General features: G+C 44.6%; 1 pseudogene; it reads left to right on the top strand.

Annotated features, from left to right (window-relative positions):
* Nucleotides 1–24,810, top strand: part of LOC142445783 (S-adenosylmethionine decarboxylase proenzyme-like) — a 41,199-nt pseudogene extending 16,389 nt beyond the window's left edge.
* The last annotated feature ends 657 nt before the right edge of the window (nucleotides 24,811–25,467 follow it).

The raw sequence follows: 25,467 nt of genomic DNA, 5'->3' as shown, positions 1-25,467 counted from the left end.
AAGTCCTCCTCTATCTCACAAAACACACACTACAATGCCGACTGAAGGAGGAAGGCCAAATTAGTGAATGTGTAAGCATTTCAATGCTGGCAGGGGTCTCCACACGGGTGCTCCAGCATCCAGAGCTGCATCAGGGTAGGGCCATGTAGCTCTCCTCAGGGATGTCTTACAGGAAGTGAGTCTTGCCAGCTGAAGCAGGGAACTGGGTAAGGCAGCTGCACCCTGGTCCACCCATCAGAAAGCAAGATACCTGAGAACTAAAAAGGCAAGGCTCACTGAGCCATTTATCTCTCCGCCCTTCAATTAACCCCACATGTGTTTATCAGCCAGGTTGGCACGATAAACTAACTACCTCAATTAGTTCTTACATCATGGCCTTGCTCGATACTTGCCCTCAGGAAGGGAACACAGAAGATACGGGTGCTATGGCAAAATATGGTGAAGAAATTATATGGTGCCTGGCAATCAGACAAAATAGCATCTGGGGTCCTGAAAGGCTTGTCTCCAAACCAGCAGCCATCTAAGTGAGATGTCAACTAAGTCCACACGAAAGAAGCACACCACCATCAGTCACTGAAGGACTGGAGTCCATCTAATCCAAAGCTGAAGGAGGGATCAGTACCAGAGCCGAAATTGTGAGAATCCAGTGTGCAGAAGGTGGTGGGTGACAGCAGGAGCCCAAGATCCATTTGTGGAACTGCATAAGGAATAAGCCCCTGGAGAACTCCCCATGTCTAAAATTAAGGGATGGAGGAAAGTGGTCACTAAACAGAGTGCTTGGGGGAGAGGAGTCGAAAGATCCAAGGCATAAATCTGACCCGAACAGTTAAAAGTTTGTCAGTAGGTCTCCCTATGACGTGGGCTTTCCATTTTTCGGTATATGAAACCTAGGACTGATGAACCTATAGGGACAGCAAGTAGAATAAGGGGTTGGGGAGAAGGGGTTCAGTGGTGGTAAGTAAGGTAAAAGGAAGACAATGTCAAGGAGTCCATGTAGAAAAAGAACGTTTGGAAACTGATTGTGGGAGCAATTACACATTCTACTTGACGCGATTGAAATATGGAATGGTATGATCTATGTATTAAATCCCAACTTAAAAAGAACAACAACAACACCTCTCCCTTTCCAACAATACGAACAGCAGTGATTTATTGAGTACTTACTATGTGCCAAACACTTGATGGCCATCATCTCATTTCGATCCTCTTGAGAATTTGGAGAGGAAGGCCTAGATCATCCCATTTTCACAGCTGAGCAAACGGAATGTCGAGAGATGAACTCTCTCCAAGACGTGGGGCTAAAGCATATAGTTCAGGATTGGGGTACAGGTCAGACTGACCCAAGACTCTTAACCATTGTCCTGTGTGAATTTCCACGTCTCTCCCTGCCCCTTTCCCTTCATCCTGAAATCCAAAACGTCAGATGGATGGGTGAGATCTCCAGCCCTTTCTATTGCTGCTTTCTCCCTGCTCAGCCTCTGGGCCCTTTGATTTCACAGAGCTGGCACGAAGAGGAATCCTGTACGGGTTGACTTGTCGCTCAGCCGGACGGGAACGGGCCCTTCTTGTGTGACTGTGCATGCATATAAGCATGCTTCCTGCCCTCCTTGCTCCTTGTGACAGCTAGCTGGTCCTGTGCCCAAATCTGAGTCATTTCCAATGAAAAACAACCCTACCTGAAGATAAAAAATTACACAAGCAAGATCGGAGGGTGAGATAGTATAGAGCTTGAAAAGAGTTTATTTTAACTTTTTTCCATCCAAGAATTCTCATGGGTGAGAAGCAAGCCCTAGTCCGGAGAAGGGTGCAGGGAGCGCTAGAGAAGTAGCCGAGCCCTCTGGATACCCTAGGCTTCCCCCATGCAAATGCTTAGAAGTCCGGGGTGTGGGGTGGTGGTGGTGGGAGGGGTGCTTCCGGTGCAGTCTCTAGAGCCATCCTTTCTGTCGTGGGGAGTGCCCGTGTTTGTGGACAATTTGTGTCAAGGATCCTCTTCTTAGGTTTGTTTCTGGATTGTGAGTCTTGCTTTTCCAATTTCCCTGACGGCTAAGTAAGGGGATGTGATGTAAGCCCCTTCGGTGACCCCCACAAGACTCTGCTTCTGAAGAGGGTGATCGATAGGAGGAAGCTGCGCTCTGGGGGATCCGTTTTCAGGGGCAGCAGAGGTCGGGCGCAGCCATGTGAGATGCGGTGACTGCACCGAGTGGCAGTGGCCATGGGGTTTTGGTGGTAGAGCCCTCTGGTCTGGCTGGAGTGGTATTCTAGGTGGTAGAACTTGAATAGCTGAATCCACAACCCTCCTGGAAATTTGTAAGCTACCCCAAATTCCTTAAATCTGTTTTGTTTCATGGCCCAGGATGTAGCCTGTCTTGGTATATGGTAGATGACATCTGAAAATTATATGTATTTTTCTGTTTCTGGGTAATGTGTTCTCTAAGTATTGATTAGATCTTGTTGGTTAGTGATGGCATTGAGAGCTTCTAGAATGTGCTGATGTTCTGTTTAGCTGTTCTATCAATTGCTGAAAGAAGATTGTTGGCGTCTCCAGCTTCGCTGTAGATTTCTCTTTTTTCTTTCACATCTATCAGTTTTTACTTTACACGTTTTCAGCTCTGCTATTTAGGGCTGTTACGTCTTCAGACAAGCTCTGGTGGTGCAGTAGTTAGGAGCTTGGATGCTGACTGAAAGTTTGGCAGTCCACACCCATCAACTGTTCTGCGGGGAAGGATAAGGGCAGTCAACTTCCCTGCGGCAGCTCTACTCTGTTCCTTAGGATCACTCTGAGTGGGAATTGACTCAATAGTAATGGGCATGTCTTTTTTTGTGTGTGTATTCTTTTTTTCTTAGTTTATCATTTATTTATTTAAAAAATCATTTTATTGGGGGCGCTTATCACAATCCATACATATATCCATCGTGTCAAGCCCATCTGTACATATGGTGCCATCATCATTTTCAAAACATTTTCTTTCTACTTGAGCTCTGGGTATCAGCTCCTCATCTTTTTCCTCCTTTCCCCACCCTCTTCCCTCACGAAGCCTTGATAATTTATAAATGATTGTTTTATTTTTTCATGTCCTATACCGATCACATCTCCCTTCACCCACTTTTCAGTTGTCTGTCCCCTGGGAGGGGGTTGCATGTCGATCATTGTGACCAGTTTCCCCTTACTCCCCCTTCCCTGCCCTTCCCCTCCTAGTATCGCTGCTCTCATTATTGGTCCTGAGGTGTTTATCTGTCCTGGAGTCCCTGTGTTGTGAGCTCTTATCTGTACCTGTGTACATTCTCTGGTCTAGCTGGATTTGTAAGGTAGAATTGGGATCACGATAGCCGGGGGGTAGAAACATTAAAGAACTAGAGAAAAGTTGTATGTTTAATCGGAGCTATACTGCACCCTGACTGACTCGTTTCCCCTGCCCCACACCCCTTCTGTAAGAGGATGTCCAATTGTCTACAGATGGACTTTGGGTCTCCACTCCATACTCCCCCTCATTTGCATTGATATGATTTTTTTGTTCTGGGTCTTTGATGCCTGACACCTGATCCTATTGACACCTCATGATCACACAGGCTGGTGTGCTTCTCCCATGTGGGCTTCCTTGCTTCTCAGCTAAATGGCTGCTTGTTTACCTTCAAGCCTTTAAGACCCCAGACGCTATATCTTTTGATAGCCGGGCACCATCAGCTTTCTTCACCACATTTGCTTATGCACCTATTTTATCTTCGGCGATCATGTTGGGAAGGTGAGCATCATGGAATGCCAGGTTATTAGAACAAAGTGTTCTTGCTTTGAAGGAGTATTTGAGTAGAGGCCCAATGTATCACATTAGACAGTGTTAAATTTTTGTTTTAATTGTGAAATATAATTTAGAAACTGAAGAGGTATTGTATTTACCCATCATTTTGTTCCCATCATGTTCGTTCTTACCTCCTCATGTTCTAGGATTCATTTTCTTCCCATTGAGAGAACTTCCTTTAGCCATTCTTTTTGTATCGGTTTCTTGGTGAAAAAATTGCCTTAGCTCCCTTCATCTGAGAATGTCTTGAGTTCTCCGTAATCCTTGAAGAGTATTTTTGCAGAGTATAGAGCTCGGAGTTGAATTTTATTTTTTTCAACGCTTGAATAATGCTGTGCCACTTTCTTCTGGCCTCCGTAGTTTCTCATGGGGCAAACATTGTCATTCTAAGTATTGCTTCCTTACAGATAAAGTGTAGTTCTCTCTCTGCCCTTGTAAAAAATTTAAATTTGTTTTTAGCTTTTAGAAGTTTGACTATGCTTTGTCTTAGAATGAATTTCTTTGGGTTTGTCATGCTTAGTGAATCTCAAGGCCTGAATCTTTGGCCAAATTCAGGGCATCTTTCAGTCATGATTTCTTTTTTAAAAAAATCTGAAAATGATTTTTAAACAGTTTTTGGCCACATAATCCACATTTACAATAGTTCAATATTATATAAAAAAGGGCTGTACATTCATTACCACAATCGATTTTAGAACATTTTCTTCTTCCTGTCTCATAACAAGCCAATTTCTATCCCTTGACTGGGGTCACAGGGGATTCACCAAGGGCTGAATCCATGTGTTTGGGTTTCCACTGTCATCCAGTCTTCTGCACACCAGGTGCCGCATTGTAAGCACGGATACCATTCCTTCCTTTGGTTTTGAATTATATTATTTTCAATCCTTGTATCAAACAGGCTGCTGTGCTTCTTCTATGTGGACTTAATTGATACCTCACTTAGATGGCTGCTTGTTTGAAGGCAAACCTTTAACACCCCAGATGCTATTCTTTCTGACAGCTGGGCACCATCTAGTTTCTTCAGCACACTTTGCTATAGCACTCATATCTTCAGTAATTTCTTAATGAGGGTGAGTATCAAGCAGGACCAACCATGTCATAAGAACTAATTGCTCTCAGATTGGGCCTAGAATTAAGTATAAGCCCCAAATCCATTCATATATATCTGGTTTATATACATCTCTGGTTCAACTTGGTGGTTTCATTGTCATTTTATGTTCAAGAACATTGTCAGTCATCTCCCTGGGGCATAAGGTAATTCTATTGGTAGTGTCATAAATTTAGCCAATGGTATAAAATTTAAAATACGGATAAGCAAAGGAGATTATACAAGTATAGACTAGCTGTGAGCCACAATACACGAATTATTGCCAGTCATTATTTCTTCAAATATTGTTTTTATGACCTCACCTTTTTTGCTCCTCTCCCTCTGGGTCTGCAGTGAATATTAAACTTTATAGATCTTTGATACTCTGTTCACTCCTCCAGCCATTTCCCCTCTCAGTTATTCAGATGAGTTTATTTCTATCATTGTACTTTCAAATCCACAGATCTCCCCTCCATTCACCCGGTGAGCCCATTCATCTTTTTCTCCTTCCAACTTCAATTATTAAAAGAAAATTCCATTTCATTTATCTTTAGATAGCCTATTGGCTGAGGTCTTCTATTGCTTTGCTGAAATGTTCTATTTTGCATTTGTTCCAGCATGTTCCTAATTATACAATGAACCATTTTTATGAGAACTGTTTTCAAACTTCGGTCAGATAATCCTAATAGTTTGGCTCTGCCAATCAACACTCAGCCGATGCGCTCATTGTCTCTATTTTTAAATTGCAGTTGAAAAAATATTTTTAATATTGCGTGATTTTCTACAGAAGCCTGAACATTCTGGATCTTGGTTAAACCTTCGGTTTCAGCTTGCTTTCTCTGACAGCACTCTGAAGGGGAAAGGGGGCATGCCTTGCTAACGCTATGTGGGAGTAGAAGTCCTAGTTGCCCGCAGGCAACCGTGGACCTCCGGGCGAGGGTGGGTTCCTCATCACTGCTGAACAGAGGTGGGGATTTGGGCGCTATCCTGGCTTTCCCTATCATCAGCCGGGTGCTGGAGGTAGGAGTGCGTCCTCTCTGCTATTTTTTGTTTCACGTGACCTCTGCTAACCCCCTGGTGAAGCAAGGCGGCATTGTTACCAACAGCTGGTGTCCTCTCTGACTCTCTCGCAGGCTTCCTCTGACATCACTCACTGGGGAGGGAAAGGAGAGCTCCATAACTGCTGGGTGGGGGTGGAAGTCTGGGCTCCCCACCTGGTCTCCGCTGACCCCCTGGTGGAGCCGACAAGGGGGAATGCTTGCTGCTATTTGGTGGGAGTGGAAGCAGCTGCCTCCTCCTTGTTTTTTTCTGACATTATCTCAATGGAGCGGGGTTAGGAGCCTCTTTAAAGTCTGGAGAAGGTGTAATTCTAGGCTCCTCACTGAGCTTTCACTCTGATATGCGCTGCTTTCTCCAGAATGCTTGGTTTAAAATGGTTATTGTCTAATTCTTCTCTCCTTTTGATTGCCAAAGCGAAGCTGTGAGTCGGGCTTGACTGGGTGGCAGTGAGTTCTCCTTGGGTTTACACTTCCCCCTTCCCTGTTTTGGACGCAGAGCACAGGTATTTGCTGAGACACCGTTGCCGCCTGCATTTGTTGGAATTAAAAAAAATCATTTTATTAGGGGCTCATACAACTCTTATCACAATCCATACATGCATCCATTGTGTAAAGCACATTTGTACATTCATTGCCCTCACCATTTTCAAAACATTTGCTCTCCACGTAAGCTCCTGGCATCAGCTCCTCATTTTTAGCCCTCCCTTCCCGCTCCCCCACCCTCATGAACCCTTGATAATTTATAAATTATTATTTTGCCATATCTTGCCCTGTCCGACATCTCCCTTCACTCACTTCTCTGTTGTCCATCGCCAGGGAGGAGGTTATATGTAGATGGAGACACTGGTGGCAAACTGACTGCTATGTTATGCTGTGACTCTTTGCGACCTGGCTTGCCTGGCTTCTCGTCACCTTTTAGGATCTTCTTACACTTGTTTTTGCAAAATATCTGTGGTTTTTTTTAACTTCACTTAGTGAGAGAAATAGTCAAAAGTCCATCTTGTCCACCTACCTGGAAACATATCTCCATCTCCTTTAATAAATTCTCTCTTTTTTGCTGAAACTAGTCACAGCGCACTCTGGGGTTGCCAAGAGCCCCATTGTTGACACTATCTATTGTGCAGGGCAGGGGCATGGAAGAGCTGTCTGTGTAAGTGGGACACACTGGTCTATCAATATGTTTTCAGAATGGTTGGGTAATTGTTTTTTCTACTGATGACCTCTACCCATTTCCTTCAAACCAGAGGTCTTGTATTTTAGAAACAATACCAAAAAATTAGTTATCTTTTTATTGTAAAAGCAATACTTGCCCTTTGCAGAAAATTGTGACAACCCAATGAGCAAACTAGAGGACATCTTGCCCCAAAGTAGTTACTGCTGATATCGATGGATGCAGTGCATGTGTTTAATACTGCAAAATGTGACTGCATCGTGCTTTTGATTTGTACCCTGTTTTTTCAATTAACCAGATATCTTCAAGTCTTTCCATCCCAATATAGTCTTAGATGATCACTTTTTATCTCCATCAAAATATAGCCTTAGATACTCGCATTTTAATGATTCCTTAATATTCCATTTGAAGGGCATAGTTATTTATATCCCTATTCCCAGTTGTACATGTCGATGATTTCCCAGTTTCTCCCACTGTAAACAATGCTGTGTGGAACATCTTTGTAGATAATCACTGTGCATTTGTCTGATTATTTGAAGACTGCTGTTGCTAGGAACCCACAAGTCTGTCTCAACTTAGGGTGACCCTATGTCTAACACATTGGACGGGCCCTGTATTATCATCACAATTCTTCTTTTGACCTATTGTTGTAGCCTCTGGGTCAGCTCATCTGGCTGAGGGTCGTCCTTTTTCCTCTGACCCACTATGAAGCATGATGTCCGTCTCTTGTGACTGGTTATCTTAAGACAAACCCCTATAAATGGAAGTGCTGGACTGTAGGGGACACACGTGTCATAAAAGCTTCTGATACCCATCTGTACATAGCCTTTCTATTCTGATTTTTGTCTTAATCACATGGCTTGGCTTTAATTCCTTTCCAAAGTAACCTCATCCACAGAACACACCCTCCCCTTTACTTTTCTTTGTCTGCGAATGCTAGCTGTGTCAGGATGACATGGGGCAAACGAATGCACATGTTTGATTACTTTCTGAGAAACTCATTCAAGGCATGGTATCACCTCAGAGTTGATGAATACTTTCTTCATTTTTAAGACCAAGTGCTGAGGGTGCCTGAGTGAAACAGCAAGATTCCAGAGATATGGATAGATGTAGATGTGACCAGGCATTTCCTTCCCATATCACTGACCCTGAAATGAGGAGAGAGGTGGAGATGACATAGGAGAGTTCGGCATGAGGTTGAGGGGTTCCTTTCTCATGCCTCCCTCACCCCCAGTGAAGAATCTTGCCCAGAAGGCACGTTAGAATCTGCCTTAAATTCGAAAGGACCCATGTCCTATACTGCACCCTGACTGGCTCATCTCTTCTTTGTAACCCCTTGTGAGGGGATGTCCAGTTGTCTCCAACTTTGGGTCTCCACTTCATGCGCCCCACCCCCAATTCACATTGGGTATGATTTTGTTATGGGTCTTAGATGCCTGATACCTGATCCCACTGACACCTCATATTCACACAGACTGGTGTGCTTCTTCCATGTGGGCTTTGTTGCTTCTCAGCTATATGGCCCCTTGTTTATCTTCAAACCTTTAAGACCCCAGACAGTATCTCTTTTGATAGCCGGGCACCATCAGCTTTCTCTGACACATTTGCTTATGCACCCATTTTGTCTCCAGCAATTGTGTAAGGAGGGTGAGCATCACAGAATTCCAGATTGTTAGAACAAAGTGTTCTTGTGTTAAGGGAGTACTTCAGTCAAGGCCCAATGTCCATCTGCCATCTTAATTCTTAACATATTGATATGAGAACATAGTTCTATTCCCCTCTTTTTATGTATATATTAAAAATGTACATGCCTATATTTAAACCTCTATAAATGTCCTTTGCCTCCTGGTTCTTTCCTCTATTTCCTTTTACTTTCCTCTTGTCCCACCATCATATTCGGTCTTCATTCAGGTTTAGTAATTCCTCACTTTTACATGGCCTTTGATTAAGCCCCACTAGGCATCCTACGACCTTGCTTCTATTGATTTTCATTCACTTGTTGTTCCCTTGTCCCTGGGTTGGTTCCTTTATTTTCCCCACCTCCCCTTCTTCTGTATCCCCCCTGGAACCATTGGTCCCATTCTTTTCATCTCAGAATTATTTATCCTGCCTATCTTATCTAGCTAGAAATGCAGATACATTAATAAGTGCAAACTCCTGGCAAAGCCAAATAGAACAACAAAAGAAGTGAAAACTAACAAAACAAGAATAACAAAAACCATATAACAATAACAAAAAGAAAGCCATTGACAAAAATGTAAGAGCTTATAAATAGTTCAATTCTATCTGTTGGCCTTCATAAGTGTTTTCCCGTTGAGTCTGATGGGGTGCTACACTCTGTCTCCCAAGTCTATTTTTAGTATTCCTTGGGGGTTTCATCACTCTGCTCCCCCTGCTGCTTTGCTGCATGCCCTCCGTTCCTCGCCCCAGTGTGATGGGGCCAGAGTGTGCACTATTCCCCCACTCTGTCTCCAGTGCTGTCCCCCGCAGCACCATGGTTCAGTGAGGGACACCGTGTCCTGTGGTGGAGCTGGCCCTATGGTCCTCCCCGTGTGCAGGAACATTGTCCCTGGGGCTTGGTGAGCCAGGATGTCCTCTCTTCCCTCTCCATCCCTTTTTGTTTCTCCCGTGTACTCTAATCTGACATGCCCCTTTCCCCAAGCTGAATCTCCAGTGCTATCCTCTGAAGTGCATTCTTCTGAGGCGGGAGTGGGGGACTGTCTACATAGTTGGGATTGGGCAAACTAGTTATCAAAGATGGCCAATATTTAAAGCAAGCAACAAGCAGCTGGTGGGATAAGAGAAAATATTCTTCCAGCCCACGATTGCTCAAGAGGGGCTCCACGGAAGCTGTCATGTGCAGGGCAAAAAAGTGTTGCTCGTGAGACAAAAATGTTGCTCTGTGTGGACTGGAATCCAGGCCATGCTTAAGTCACCCAGAGCTGGATTCTGATACGAGACCAGGTTTACCTGGGTAAAGGGGTGATCTTTTCTTTGCATAGGTACATGGCCACAGAGCAGTGTGTACCCAGAGGAAGTTTCTTTTCAAATTCACGCACCCAGATGGGGCACCTTTTGTACACAGGTGATATAAAGGCAGAGGTGATCCCTCATGAGTATCTTTTGAAAATCACTGATAGCTATATCAAATTCAGTTTTCTCTTTTGAGTTCCAACTTGATGAGAAATTGCAACAACAACAACAACAACAAAAACTCAACAACAAAATCTTCAGTACATTTCCTCATCCCAGATTTAGAACTTTAGGGCTGAAATGTGGGTCTGGAGCCAGCAATCTGTTGGCAGAGCAGGGGGTGAGCTTGATACTATCATTGAACAAAGGAGAAATACACCAGAGAAGAACCTCCGTGGGTGGAATCCCCTGTCATGATTTACAGAGAGTATGAGGGTACTGAATATCAGAACTAGAAGATCAAAGTTTGGGTTTTATGATTTAAGAAGTACAGAGTCTGAGAAATTATGGGTCATGTTCAAGGGCACAAGCTATGACTTGAACCCAACTTTAGGGCTCTTGTGATGAAGCTGAGATTGGAATTTCAAGTTTAAGGTTCTTTAGTTGAATGTAAGTTGGGGACCATATCAGCAAAGACATAATGGGGTCTTCTGTATGGTCTCCTTCCTCTAAAGACAGATATTCATCTCCAGCAGATGTTCTCGTGATGATCCTAATCCGAAGGGAGTCTTTGCCTCATGTAAAGAGATAAGGCTGTATGTGACTGTCAACAGGCACAGTCATGGGAACCAACAGGGAAGCTCTGTTCTGTCCTTCAGGGTTGCTATGAGTCAGGGATTCACTTGATGGCAGTGAGTTTGGCTTTTGGTTTTGCCTCATGCCACCTGGGGAGTCTAGATGTCCCTATGTGCTGTGCACAAGAGGTGTGACTTCTACACCCATGGCTTCTGCAGTGAAAAAACGCCTCCTCATTCTGCTCCAGTGCTGAATCAGACACGGGAGCCTCGTCTTACTTCCTGGGCCACAAAAAAGGCCACCCCCAACCACCACCACCACCACCACAGCAACAACAGTAATGAGGATGAGTGCCATCATCACCTTGTTTGGTTCAGGCAGAACACCTTTGATCTGAGAATCTCCAAGCATGTTACCTACACGATCCAGTGGCGATTGTCATTATCTCCTTTTACTGACGGAGAAAATGAGGCACAAGATATTTAAGCCAGAGGCTCAAGGTCACGCGGGGCATCATTAGTAGGGACATAATCTCTAGGTATTTAACAGGCTTTAGGTTGGCAATGGCTGCTCTTTATGAGGACTCCATATTTTTATAAACCATGCCATAAAAGTGAATACTGATCATTAGATTGTATTTCAAGCATGTCTTTCATAATCTCCGAATGCTGTGAGCATGCGACCGATACTCCCCTGCGCTGAGTAGCTAGTTCCACGGTCCTCTTGATACACAGGCAGGTGAGCCTCACCTTCTTCAACGGGACTCAAGGTTGCCACCATCAGATGGATGGTCCTTGAAGAGAGTCTCAGGGAACCTCAGTTTGAACAGTGCTCTCTGCCTCTGTCACCTTGACAATAGACTTGGATGCTCCGCCCTCCACCTCTTCAAATGCTCTCTGTGGCGCTGGGCTGGTGTTTAGTCTTGATTTGATATATATTTAAAAATGAATGAATGGTTTCATGAAAATCCATCCTCCCACAAAATGTCCCCGAATGTTTGAGGTCTCAGCGCATTTGTGTTCTTTCTGGGTTCGAGTCTCAGGCACGCTCCACATCCTTGTCCACGAGGCTGCACTATCTGGGTTGGAAAGCTTTCCAGCTTCTGCTCTCTTTTCGATTGGGGTCTCTCTCTGTTTTATTTTGTCATTGTTATTTTTGTCTGTTTTAATTTTGTATATGGAATCAGGGCGGGGAAAACTACAGAGACGGTAACTGGATTAATAGGTTTCCAGGGGCGTGGCAGGGAAGGTGGGGAGAATGAGGAGCTAATAACAGTGAGGACAAGAAAAAAGAAAATGCCCTAAAATTGATTGTGGTGATGATTGTACAGCTCCTTTGAACAGGATTGAGCTTTTGAATTGTATGGAATACGAAATATATATCAACAAAACTTAAAAACAAAAAATCCAATGTATTCAATCAGAGCTTAGAGTAGGAAGTAGACACTGCTCTGGGTATTTTAAGTAGGAAGGGATTGGATTTAGGGAAGCTGATGCTTAAAGATTCCCTTAGGGCTGGAGGAGTAGAAGTCTAGAGCGCATTACTGTATGATTTCAGTTACACCACTAGAACCGATCAGGAAGCTACTGCCCCACAGATTTCAAAGTGAGCGCCTCTTACAGCTACAAGGCTAGTGACTGGACACCGGCATGAGCAGTTCAGCTGATGAAATGCCTCTAAAAACTCACATTTCTAAATAGTGCTGCTTCACTCAAGGGCATTATTGGGGAATCATAATTCGCTCCAATAACCAGGACATGTTGATTTTTTTCTACCTCCTGAGTTACAAGGAATGGGTCCTGAGAGTGAAATTCAGCACAAAAGTTTGTTCAAACATCATTTCCCATGATGTATCAATCAGGGCAAACTCTGCTCTGCTGCAATAATAAGCAGCCCCTAAATCTCAGTGATGCCACCTAACAACAGCAAAATGATAAATGTTGACGTCTCGCTCACCAACTACCTGATGCAGCTGGGTGGTTTTCCTCTTTTCACAGGTACAGACTCTAGAACAAATGACCTCCCCAAATGTCCTACTGTTAGGTGCTGTTGAGTTCATTCCAACTCATAGCTTCAACAGAACAAATCAGTGTCCTGTCCCACACCATCCTCACCATCCCCACCATCCTCACCATCCCCACCATCCCCACCATCACCATCCCCACCATCCCCACCATCCTCACCATCCCCACCATCCTCACCATCCTCACCATCACCATCCTCACCATCACCATCCTCACCATCCCCACCATCCTCACCATCACCATCCTCATCATCTTCAGCATCCTCAACATCCCCACCACCCTCACCATCCTCACCATCCTCACCATCCTCACCATCCTCACCATCCTCACCATCCCCACCATCCTCACCATCCCCACCATCCTCACCATCACCATCCCCACCATCCTCACCATCACCATCCTCATCATCCTCACCATCACCATCCTCATCATCCTCATCATCCTCACCATCCCCACCACCCTCACCATCCTTACCCTCCATCCTCACCATCACCATCCTCACCATCACCATCCTCACCATCACCATCCTCACTATCCCCACCACCCTCACCATCCTCACCTTTCATCCTCACCATCCCCACACCATCCTCACCATCCCACACCATGGTTCTTATGGCGGAGTTCATGGTGGCACCCACTGTGCCAATCCATCCTGCTGGGGTCTTTCCTCTATCTTTATGTCCCTCCACTTTTACTAAGCATGATGTCCTTCTCCAGGGACGAGGCTCTCCTGAGATATAGTTGTGTGAAGATGTGCCCACCCTGCCTTTCTTTCTCTTTGATCTGAGCCTGCTTTTGGAAGGTGAACTCATAAAATTCCACCCGTTGGCCTTTAACAAAGAGAAGTGAGACAGATGAAAGTTTTGATTCCTCTTCTCTGTCTGCAGTCAGCAACCCTGGACTTGAAGTCAGAGGATGGGGGCTCATACAACATACTCACTGGCGGTGGGATCCTGGGCAGGCCGGTTAGCGGTGCTGAATTTCCATTTCTTTTTGTCTAAAATGGGAATTTCTCTGTGTACTTCATAGGAAGAATGGAAGCCATAATAGGTGCAGAAAGAACCAAGACATTTCTCAGTCTAAAACTGAAATAAGATCATACATTCAACTTGGAAACTACCAGGGCAAGACAGCAGGTATGGTTGCTAGAATTCCCTTTCATAGATGCATGGGTTCATTCCAAATACAATGTGTTTAAACATGTCTCTGTGGTCAGAGAATGGCTACGGGCAACTTCTCTCAGTTAGACACCTGTCTTAGTCTCACTAGAATGCCTTAAAAACAAACAAAACCAATATAAAAAAAGCATTGTGTGAAGATCGGCTAACTCAAATGGCTGACAATCCTATAGGATTTTTAAAACAAGATTGAAGGCAATGAAGACGATTTTTATGGATAAGTCACTCTTGGCGTGCATCTTGGATTTACTAACATGGTGTGGAGAGCAAGATCCAATGCAAACAGGGACATCTGGGGTGATCCAGTGGGCCAGTTACATTCAGGATGAAGCGGGAAGATCTGAAGGCTATTTTAGAATCCCAAAGGGGTCGTCTTGGTGCCTTTTATTGAAGGACACAGGGTGATCCCAGGGGCTTATAGTGAAGTTTTACTGAAGTTGAAAACTGCATTTTGTGAGATAAAGTTCCAGCAGGTTGCACTGAAGAATTTTTCTCCTATCCCGACTATGCACCTGCTTATTCTATAAGGGTGGTGAGTGTTGTCCTAGGAGAACTTTGTTTGTAAACTTTACACCACCGACCGCACAGCTCTCCTCTGGATCCGTCAGGCCTCTTTTTGTCCCACAAACCCAAAGAGCATGTAAGAGGAGCCTGGTTGAGTCCTCTGAGGATGCCCAAACTGCTGTTTGGACCCGGTGAAAATTGAAGAGGGGAGGATTCTGTGGGGAAGGCTTAGCCAGATGAAAACACTGACTTCAGAAGTGTGTAGACTTACATGGAGGTTATGGAGAGAAACAATAGCTTTACATTTTTTAAATAACTATAAAAATCATTTTATTGGGGGCTCATACAACTCTTATCACAATCCATATAACTATTGTGTGTCAAGCACACATTTAATCTTTTTTTAAGGTTTGTTATCCAACAGATTAGCTTTACACTGAAGTTTTTAAAAAACACTATAGAGAGCTTTTGCGTACAATTTAAAGTTTTATAAAAAGTAAAACGACTCTTTAGCCCCCACCTCCTAAACGATGACTAAACAACGAATACTCCCTTACCATATTCCTCTTTTTTTTTTTCTAACCATATTCCTCTTAAAGGGGCCCTGGTGCCAAGTAAGAGTTGGGCTGCTAACCCCAGAGGTCGATGGTTCAAACCCACTAGCCACTCAGGCCATCTGTTCCTATAAAGACTGTGTTGGGTCCCTGTGAGCCGAGTTGACTTGGTGGCAGCGGGTCTGGCCTTTTTATATTCTCTTTCGTTTTTCGCCTACAGCTAGACTATCGTGTATATGATTTTATACACGGTTTTGTAGTTTTTCAAGTATAAGAAATACCCCAGAGATACAAAGCAGCTAGTAATTAGAAATAGTATAAATTATTTAAGGAATTACTTCAAACTGATAACACATCCTTTTCCAGAAAATTTACCTGTGTCTTGCCCTGGCCCAAAACAAAACAAACGTTTGTATTCTAGCCCAGAATCCAGGATGGAGTCTTATTTTGTATCTGTTTTGCATTTGCCTTGCCCCCCCCCCAATCATCTCGGCAGCACCCCCAGGGTGGCATCACCCACTGCCCCTGCAAATCACTGTTGGAGGAAGACCAGGGGGGGTGCTGAGCACTAAAACTGCCTCCATGCATTTTCTTCCTAAAACAGTTCCTTCAAGATGAACTACTCCCTGATGCAAGAGTCACCAAAGGCCACCTAATGTTCTCTCGTCATTTTAATACTTGATGTAAATTAGAAACCAATCTGAACACGAGCATTAGGGGTTTCTTGAGTATTAGTTTTTATCAAAGTTTATTACTATGGGGTCATGTCCTGTTTGCTTCACAAACGTGAGGAGGTCTTCGGGGCTCAGTCCCATGGTTGCAGCGTTGGTCATGGGATGAAAGAACACCTTTTTGTGTCCACCTTCCAGAAAGGCAGAATCGAGAACAAATTTCACCTCTCCACTATCGCAGAAGAGCGCCAGTGGGGTGGCACAGCCTTGGCCAACTTTCAGTTTCTCCAGCATGGCCGCTTCATCAGCAAACCTCAGATTTCCACTTCCAACACCTAACTCCTTTGCAAGATCGTTTAAATTAACTTGTCTGTCATGAAGAACTGTCACCAGCCAGTAGCCTTTTTTCTTTTGTCTTTGAGAAATAAGTTCTTGCTGTGTGCTCCTTTCAAATGTTGGATGTGAGGCATCATTTCTTCGACCGTGAACACTCGGTGAGAGCTCTGGGGGCTCATAGCAGCGGTTGAGTGCTCGGCACGGACGGCTGGAGCCCGCCTACCCCTCTGCAGAACTAAGGGGAGGCGTCTGCCCCTCAAGGGCGCAGCCCTGGAGACCCCAGGAAACTATGCCCGGCCTTGCTGAGAGTCCAGCTTTACATTTTTATTAAATAAAAATCTCTGTGATTTTGTTGCATTTTTTGCTGTTTTGTGTATCTCTCATTACTAAAAAGCACAATTTTTGGCACTGTGTAGAACGGTCCTTTGAATGACTACATGGTTTGCTGTTCTTATGGGGTTGGTTAGACTTTCTTCATTTAAACCTGCAAAGGCTTTTGGTTATCTTGGAACCATGGAATGTGCCTGTACTCTTTTTTCCCTGCCAATTTTATTAATTCATTTAATAATTCAGTGAGTGGTTAACTGTCATCTACCAAGAATGGTGCTAGGTGTTGGGAAGAAAGTGGGGCTAACATAGGAAAGTTCTTGAATTTCTTGCCTCTTACATTCTGGAAGCAGGTGCATTAAAGAGATAGAAATAAACAAAAGTATTCAAGTAAACAAAAAACCCACACAAGATAATTGGAGAAAGTGACAAATGCTCTGAAAGCTATCATAATACTCGCGTATAAGCTGAGTCTTTCAGTACAAAATGTGCTTTGCTGGGTTTTGTGCTTATTGATGTATCTGCATGTCTATCTAGATAAGATAGGTGGAATAAACAATTTGGAGATGAAAAAATGGGACCAATGGTTCCAGGGGAGGGGGAGGTGGGAGAAAAGAAGGGTGTGGGGAGAAATCAACCCAGGGACAAAGGAACCAAAATCAATGGAGAGAATGGCATAGGATGCCTAGTGGGGCGTAATCAAGGGAAATTTAGCAGTGAGGAAATTACTAAAACTGAAGGAAGGCCAAATATGATGGTGGAACAAGAGGAAAGTAAAAGGCAATAGAGTAAAGAACTAGGAGGCAAAGGACATTTATAGAGGTCTAAATATAGGCATGCACATATTAGATAGATAGAGGAATAGAACTATATGCTAATATCTATCTATCTATCTATATATATATATATAATTACATACTCATCTATATGTTAAGAATTAAGGTGGCAGATGGACATTGGGCCTTAACTCAAGTACTACCTCAACACAAGAACACTTTGTTCTAATAATCCACCATTCTGTGATGCTCACCTTTCCTATATGATTGCTGAAGACAAGATGGGTACATAAGTAAATGTGGTGAAGAAAGCTGATGGTGCCCAGCTATCAAAAACAAGCGGGCATCTAGCTGAGAAACAACGAAGCCCACATGGAAGAAGCACACCAGCCAGTATGAGCACGAAGTGTCAATGGGATCAGGTATCAAGCATCTAAGACCCAGAACAAAATCATGCCTAATGTGAATAGGGGGCATGGAGTGGAGACCCAATGCTCATCTGCAGACAATTGGACACCCCCCCACAGAGGGGTCACAGAGAAGAGATGAGCTAGTCAAGGTGCAGTATAGTACTGATGAAACACACACTTTCTTCTAGTTCTTTGGTGCTTCCTTCACCCCACTATCATGACCTCAATTCTACCTTACAAATTGGATTAGACCAGACCATGCACACTGCTACAGATAAGAGCCCACAACATACGGAATCCAGGATAGATACCCCCCCTCCCCCCGCTTCCAGAGCCAACAGTGAGAGTAGAGATATCAGTGGGATTGAGAGGTTGAGGGGGAGGGGGAATCAATCCCAAGGATCAACATATAACCCCCTCCCAAGGGAACAAACAATGGAAAAGTGTGTGAAGGGTGATGGAAGACAATGTAAGATATGAACATAATAATCTATAACTTACCAAGTGCTCATGAGGGAGGGAGGGCGAGGAAAGGAGGGGGAAGAAACGGGGAGCTGATATCAGGGGCTCAAGTGGGAAAAGAATGCTTTGAAAAGGATGATGGCAGCATATTGGCAAATGTGCTCGCCACAATGGATGAATGTGCGGATTGTGATAAGAGATGTAAGAGCCACCAATAAAAGTATTTAATTAAAAAAAGAGATGATGCTTGGACCAGAACTTTCTCAGAAACACTACATCTCCATAGTTGTCTCATCGACCAGAAGAGATAGAGTTGTTCTAGGTGAGATTTCATTTGGAGAAAATAAGACCTTCTGCTAAAATGGACCCTGATGTTCCCTGAAGTGGGTGATCTCTAGAATTTCTCCCCTAACATATTATTGTTCAGAGAGAGAGAGAGAGAGAAATGATAATAACCCATTACCCAAATGTGGAGCTGGTTTATTATCATCATCATTTTTCACTGGGATCTTAGCTTAAGCTGTGCTAAGAATTGACAGCAATGTCATTTTCTTTTTTAACATTTCATTAGGGACTCATACAACTCTTATCACAATCCATACATATACATACATCAATTGTATAAAGCACATCTGTACATTCTTTACCCTAATCATTTTCAAAGCATTTGCTCTCCACTTAAGCCCTTTGCATCAGGTACTCTTTTTTCCCCCTCTCTCCCCACTCCCCCCTTCCCTCATGAGCCCTTGATAATTTATAGATTATTATTATGCCATATCTTGCCCTATCCGGCATCTCCCTTCACCCCCTTCTCTGTTGTCCGTCCCACAGGGAGGAGGTCACATGTAGATCCTTGTAATCGGTTCCCCCTTTCCAAACCACTCACCCTCTACTCTCCCAGTATCGCCCCTCACCCCCTGGTTCTGTAGGTATCATCCACCCTGGATTCCCTGTGCCTCCAGCTCCTATATGCACCAGTGTACAACCTCTGCTCTATCCAGGCTTGCAAGGTAGAATTCGGATCATGGTAGTGGGCGGGGAGGAAGCATTTAGGAACTGGAGGAAAGCTGTATTCATCAGTGCTACATCGCACCCTGACTGACTCATCTCCTCCCCTAGACCCCTCTGTGAGGGGGTCTCCAGTGGCCAACAAATGGGCTTTGGGTCTCCACTCTGCACTTCCCCCTTCATTCACTATGGTAAGATTTTTTTTTTGATGATGCCTTATCCCTGATCCCTTTGGCACCTCGTGATCACACACGCTGCTGTGCTTCTTCCATGTGGGCTTTGTTGCTTCTGAGCAAGATGGCCGCTTGTTTACCTTCAAGCCTTTAAGACCCCAGACACTATCTCTTTTGATAGCCGGGCACCATTAGCTTTCTTCGCCACATTTGCTTATGCACCCGTTTGTCCTCGGCGATCGTATCATGGAAGTGTGCAGCCAATGATACAATTTTTTGTTCTTTGATGTCTGATAACTGATCCCTTTGGGACCATGTGATCACACAGGCTGGTGTGTTCTTCCATGTGGGATTTGTTGCTTCTGAGCTAGATGGCTGCTAGTTTATCTTCAAGCCCTTAAGACCCCAGACTATCTCTTTTGATAGCCGGGCACCATCAGCTTTCTTCACCACATTTACTTATTCACCCACTTTGGCTTCAGCAGTTGTGTCAGGAGGGTGAGCATCATAGAATGCCAATTTGATAGAAGAAAGTATTCATGTGTTGAGGGAGTGCTTGAGTAGAGGCCCAAGGTCCTTCCGCCACCTTAATACTAAACATATAAATATAGACACATAGATCTATTTCCCCATCCATATATATATATATATATATATATATATATATATATATATATATATATTTGCATGTACATGTCTTTGTCTAGACCTCTATAAATGCCCTTTGTCTCCTAGCTCTTTCCTCTATTTCCCTTGACTTTCCTCCTGCCCCACTATCATGCTCTGTCCCCACCTGGGTTACAGCTATACCTCTTCTTTATGTAACCTTACCCTTGATCATTCCTTACGAGGCCTGCCACTCCCACCTCACCACCAACTTGGATCCCATGTTGTTCCCTTGTCCTTGTGTTTGTTAACACCACTTCCTTACCCACCCCCCACCTCCCCCTATCCCAAATCCCCCCAGAACTGTCAGTCCCATTGTTTTTCCTCAAGATAGTTCATCCAGCCTGTCTTATTTAGACAGACCTGTGGAGATAATAACATGCACAAAAACAAGACAGAGGAAAACAAAGCAACAGTATACAACCATACAACAAAACAACAACAAATAAGGCTTCCCAAGAGATCCACCAAAAGATTAAGAAACCCATTTGATGGGTACATAAGTAAATGTGGTGAAGAAAGCTGATGGTGCCTGGCTATCAAAAGATAGGCTTGAAGGTAAACACTACCTGGTCCTGCACCATCCTTGCAATCGTTGTGTTTCAGTCCACTGCTGCAGCCTCTGTGCTAGCCATCTCCTCGAGGCTCCCCCTCTTTCTGTGGCCCTCTACTGCCTCTCCTTCACCAAGCATCACGGCCCTCTTCAGGGATTGGTCCTTCCTGGTAAAGCGATCAACGCATGGGAGATGAAGTTTGTCATCTTGGCTCCTAAGGAGCATTCTGACGGCACGGTGTTGTCCTCACGAAACCCTGCTGAACGAAGGAGTGGCTGGTTTTCTCTGGGAAGGGACAGGGCAAAGGATTAGGGAGGTGTGTAGAAACTTTGATTTTAATGTTTTATTTCTTAGACTGAGTGCTGCATAGGCATTTATAATGTTACAGACTTTTGCATGTTTGAAATGCTTCCAAATTAAAAAATAAGCCAAAGTCCTGATACCTGCCTTAAGGAGTTCCCAGCAGTGAGTGAGGATTGATAACACTGGTGGACATGTTTTTTTCTGGGCTTACCACTTTGGGCTGTGCTCTGAGAGAGGTACAAACCATCTTTAGATGGGTCTTTCACCCTAAAATGGGGGAGAAAATAGTGTCTACCTTAAAGAGTCCTTAAGAAGACTAAAGGTGGCGTCATGCAAAAAAAGAGAATATATATGTACATATATGTGTGTGTGTGTGTGTGTATATATATATATATATATACCATAGTGAATGAAGGGGGAAGTGCAGAGTGGAGACCGGAGGCCCAAATGTCGACCACTGGAGATCCCCTCACAGAGGGGTTTAGGAGGAGATGGGTCAGTCAGGGTGCGATGTAGTACCGATGAAGAACACAACTTTCCCCAAGATCCTGGATGCTTCCTTCCCCCAACTACCATGATCTGAATTCTACCTTGCAGGACTGGATAGGGCAGAGGTTGTACACTGGTACATATGAGGGCTGGAGGCACAGGGAATCCAGGGTGGATGATACTTTCAGGATCAAGGGTGTGAGGGGCGATGATGAGAGAGTGGAGAGTGAGTGGTTTAGAAAGGGGGAACCGATTACAAGGATCCACATGTGACCTCTTCCCTGGGAGATGGACAGCAGAGAAGGGGGGAAGGGAGACTCCGGATAGGGCAAGATATGACAAAACAACAATCTGTGGATTATCAAGGGCTCATGAGGGAGGGGGCAGCGGGGAGGGAAGGAAAAAAAAAAAGAGTACCTGATGCAAAGGGCTTAAGTGGAGAGCAAATGCTTTGAGAGTGATTAGGGCAAAGAATGTACGGATGTGCTTTATACAACTGATGTGTGTATATGTGTGGATTGTGATAAGAGTTGTATGAACCCCTAATAAAATGTTTTAAAAAATTTATTCAGTTAATAATGATGAAAATAAAAAAGAAGACTAAAGGTAGTAATTAACCATTGAATTAATTAACATTGAGAGTCTGGGGTACAATAAGCACCGAGAGCTATGTCTATACAGTATTTGGGGTTTACACAGTATGGCCGGCGACATTAGCTAGCGCTCGCTCTACTCTGTAACGGGGAAAGAGACTGACCTGCATCTGCCTCTATTTCCAACAGACTCACCTTCAAATTTCACCCCCCCCACACACACACAGAGGGATAATTTTATTAATCCTTAAAAAAGTTAATATAAAATTATATGGAAACAAAAGGACCCCGAACTTTAAACACAGCTGGAACAACCCGCAGCGCCGGGAGAAGAGATTTCATTTAGTTGGTTTCTGTGGTTGATTTTCTGTGGTTCTTGGTTGCTTGCTAGTCTCGTGGTGACGGAAGCTGCACATTTTGTCGAAGGAACGGAGCAGCTGCTGGAGGTCTGGTTCTCCCGGCAGCACACCGAGGATCTGGGGATCTTCGCACCATCCCGAGACCCAATTGGGACAGACTTTTGTAGGATGTGCGATGCTCAATCATATGTGTGACAAAAACTGACAGGCAGGAAGCTGTGTCCTCAGGGAGAGTAGCACATTTGTCTCTGAGAGATGTGTCCTTTGGAAGACACGTGGTCTACCCTCTTCCTGAAAGCGCTGGTCCCTGTTGAAGCTTGCTAGGGGCGACAGTGGGTCTGAGTCCATTTAAAGCTTCTTTTATTCTTGTACGAATTTCATGAAGCCTCTCACCAAGGGGACCCACACCGGAATTTCCAGGAAGAAATAAAGTTTCTTAATGCCATTTTCCCAAATGGAGCAGTGTACTGTATGGGGCGTATGAATGCTGACTGTTGGTACTTACATACCCTGATTTCCCAGAGTCCAGTCATCAGGCAGGCAGACGACATTCTGATGTGTGAGCTTGACCCCGCAGCTATGGAAGATGGTGTTCCTGCCAAGGATGCCGCTTGTGAGCGTGGAATGCGTGACCTGATCCCAGGCTCTGCCCTTGATGCTCCACTGTTCAATCCTTGTGGATAGTCAACGAGTGGAATGCAATCGAATGGAGCTTATTGGACTACGCACAATGACTTCACAACCAGAATTTTCTTAGGTTAGCTTTGAAACAAACTTAAGTCAGACCTCCTGGGATGACCTGATCGGGAAAGTGGTGGAAGTCTTCAGGCCAGGAAAATGTGTGACCACCCTGTTTGCAGATCAGAGTTCTCCATGTTGCACCATGCTTTCTTGGCCCCAGAAGATGAGAGGTTTTAAACGTCTTGGTTGCCAGAGCGCTATGTTCGATGATGACAACTTTTTTCCACCAGTTTTGCTAAGAAGCAGCCACAGCAGCAGAGTTGGTTAAGAGCTATGAAGGAAACGCAGACAGAGAACACACATAGAAGGAGGTCGTGGCTGCTTTCTAGATACTGACTGGGGGGCAGGGGGGCGTGCTTTCCAAAGGCCACCACCTTGTAGTTGCAGAAAGCCCTCGATGTAAGTATAGTGTCACCATTTGAATTGTATGCATTATTAGATCAAGGAGTTAGATATCTGGCATGAATGCTCTCTCCTGTGTTTAGGTTTTCTATGCCACTCTTGCTGTGAAATTGAAGGGCATGTAGAAAAAAGCCCTTCCCTGTATGAAACTTTACAACACCTGTGAAAACAATTCAATTGGTTTATGCACAGTATAACATTCCTCCAGGTATCACCCCAAATCCCCCCAGACAAGGCATTTGTCCTCATTAGGCATTGGCCTTAGCCAAACCACCTGGACTGTTTCTATTCCATGCCTGCCAGAAAAGTACATCCAGTTACCTCCAGTTTCTAGAACACACTCTCTCTGAATGAATGTTACTAAAACCAATTTCTACTTCATACAGATTTTTTTCAACAGCAATTAAAGTTCCTCTTCCATGGGGGGGAAAACAGAATATTTTGGATTTGTTCATCAGCCCTGTGAAGAAGGTGCTCCTACCACCTTTGTCAATTGAGGAGGCCGATCCAGACAATCAAGGCCGGAGGATGGTGGTGCTGGGGTTTGGATTCTCAACCAGGCAGAGCACTAAGTGGAATTTAACCGTTGCCTCTAGTTCCCTCTGTCTTGTCACCTCTGTGTCCTTTAGACATACAGAGCCAGTGGGGTGTTCCAGTGTTGGGCTCAACACTGTAGGCACATTGACCTCAGACTCCCTGAGTCAGCATGTTGTCCCGACTACTCTGTGGTCAGCCCTTGGGCCTCATAACATTTTGTTGCCAGAAGGAAGCTCTGCTTACCCTCAGATTAGGCCAAGAAAGCCCTTCCTCCTTTGCTAGCATGCCTTCGACACTCAGAGGTGCACAACAAGCAGGTGTGTCTCGAGCATGGCAGCATCTTGCTTGGTGTTAACAGAGTCATGAAGTCATTTCACAAAGCTCAGAGGTGGAGGCTACGGTTGTGTTTAGGAACAGACCAGGTGAATGCCAAGGCTTCGTTAGCTTTGTTTGAGACACGTGTCTCACATTTCTTTCCTGGAGCCTCGATGTAGGGAAATGAGTACTGATCTTGGCATGAGAGAGAAACTTGGGCTTGATTCTGTGGCCTTTCTTTCTTCGTTGCATGATTCTGGGCAGGTTAACTTCATCTCCCTGAGCTGATGTTTCCCCATCTAAAACTGGTGATCACCACGTCTCCTCATCGCAACATTGTTGAGTCCCTCAAATGACGCAATGAACTGAGAGCCGTTGGTATGATCTGCGATGATAAGTTCAGATATTCTTTAAGAGGCAAGGAAACAGAACGAGAAAAGGAAGATGGTGAGGGCTGGACTCTGCCCATTTCTTGCAAACAGTCCCTCTCTACCTCACTTCTGTTGGCTTAAAGCTACTTCTCAGAACAAACCAGATTGATTTGGACCCTGCACTTTGTCCACATCACTTCCTCTTCCCCAGTGCCAGCTTTGGGCTGGAGTTGCACTGAGGGAGGGAGGAGGTGAGGCAGGTGCCACCACTGACGGACGTTTAAGGAAGCCCAGGGTGCTCCTGGAAGAGGCACAGCTGTGTAGGCACAGACATGGGCATGGAGGCCCAGAGGCAGCGATGCGATCGTTGGCAAGTTGTTTAGCCTTGCTGAGCTTTAGTTCACTCATTTATAAACAGGGAGCATAAACCTTAACTTCCAGGATTGTTACAAGGATCCATGAGATGATGCATGTGGAACTGTAATACAGGCCTGGGTCGGTGGAAAATGGCCAAGAAACGGCAGCCCTTAGTAACTAGTCCCTGCTGAGCAGTGGGCTTCCTTCTATGAAGACAGCCAACCAGGCTGCTCTTTGGAGCCTATCTGTCTATTTGTTTATTCTCAAGGCTTCTTTGGAAGTCGGTCTGACCTAGGTTTCTTTGGGATACAAACCTCAGGCGTGAGATTAGCACAGTGATAGCTCTTCTGTGATTCCTTCATTGATGCTGACGGAGAAGGACTGGGAGATGTGGGAATGTTGTAAGGTCTAACCCTGAAAATATAGCTATCTTCACGCAGGAGTATGAAATGGTCCATAAGATGTGGCTGGTGGAATAAAGGCTTTCATTGGTTCACATGGGGTTGAGCTGCCTGTGCCCTTAAAGTGGTGGGAAGGTA

This window comes from Tenrec ecaudatus, chromosome 4, assembly GCF_050624435.1.
Source record: "Tenrec ecaudatus isolate mTenEca1 chromosome 4, mTenEca1.hap1, whole genome shotgun sequence".
Taxonomy (NCBI): Eukaryota; Metazoa; Chordata; class Mammalia; order Afrosoricida; family Tenrecidae; genus Tenrec; species Tenrec ecaudatus.
This window is presented reverse-complemented; position numbering and strand designations above follow the sequence as displayed.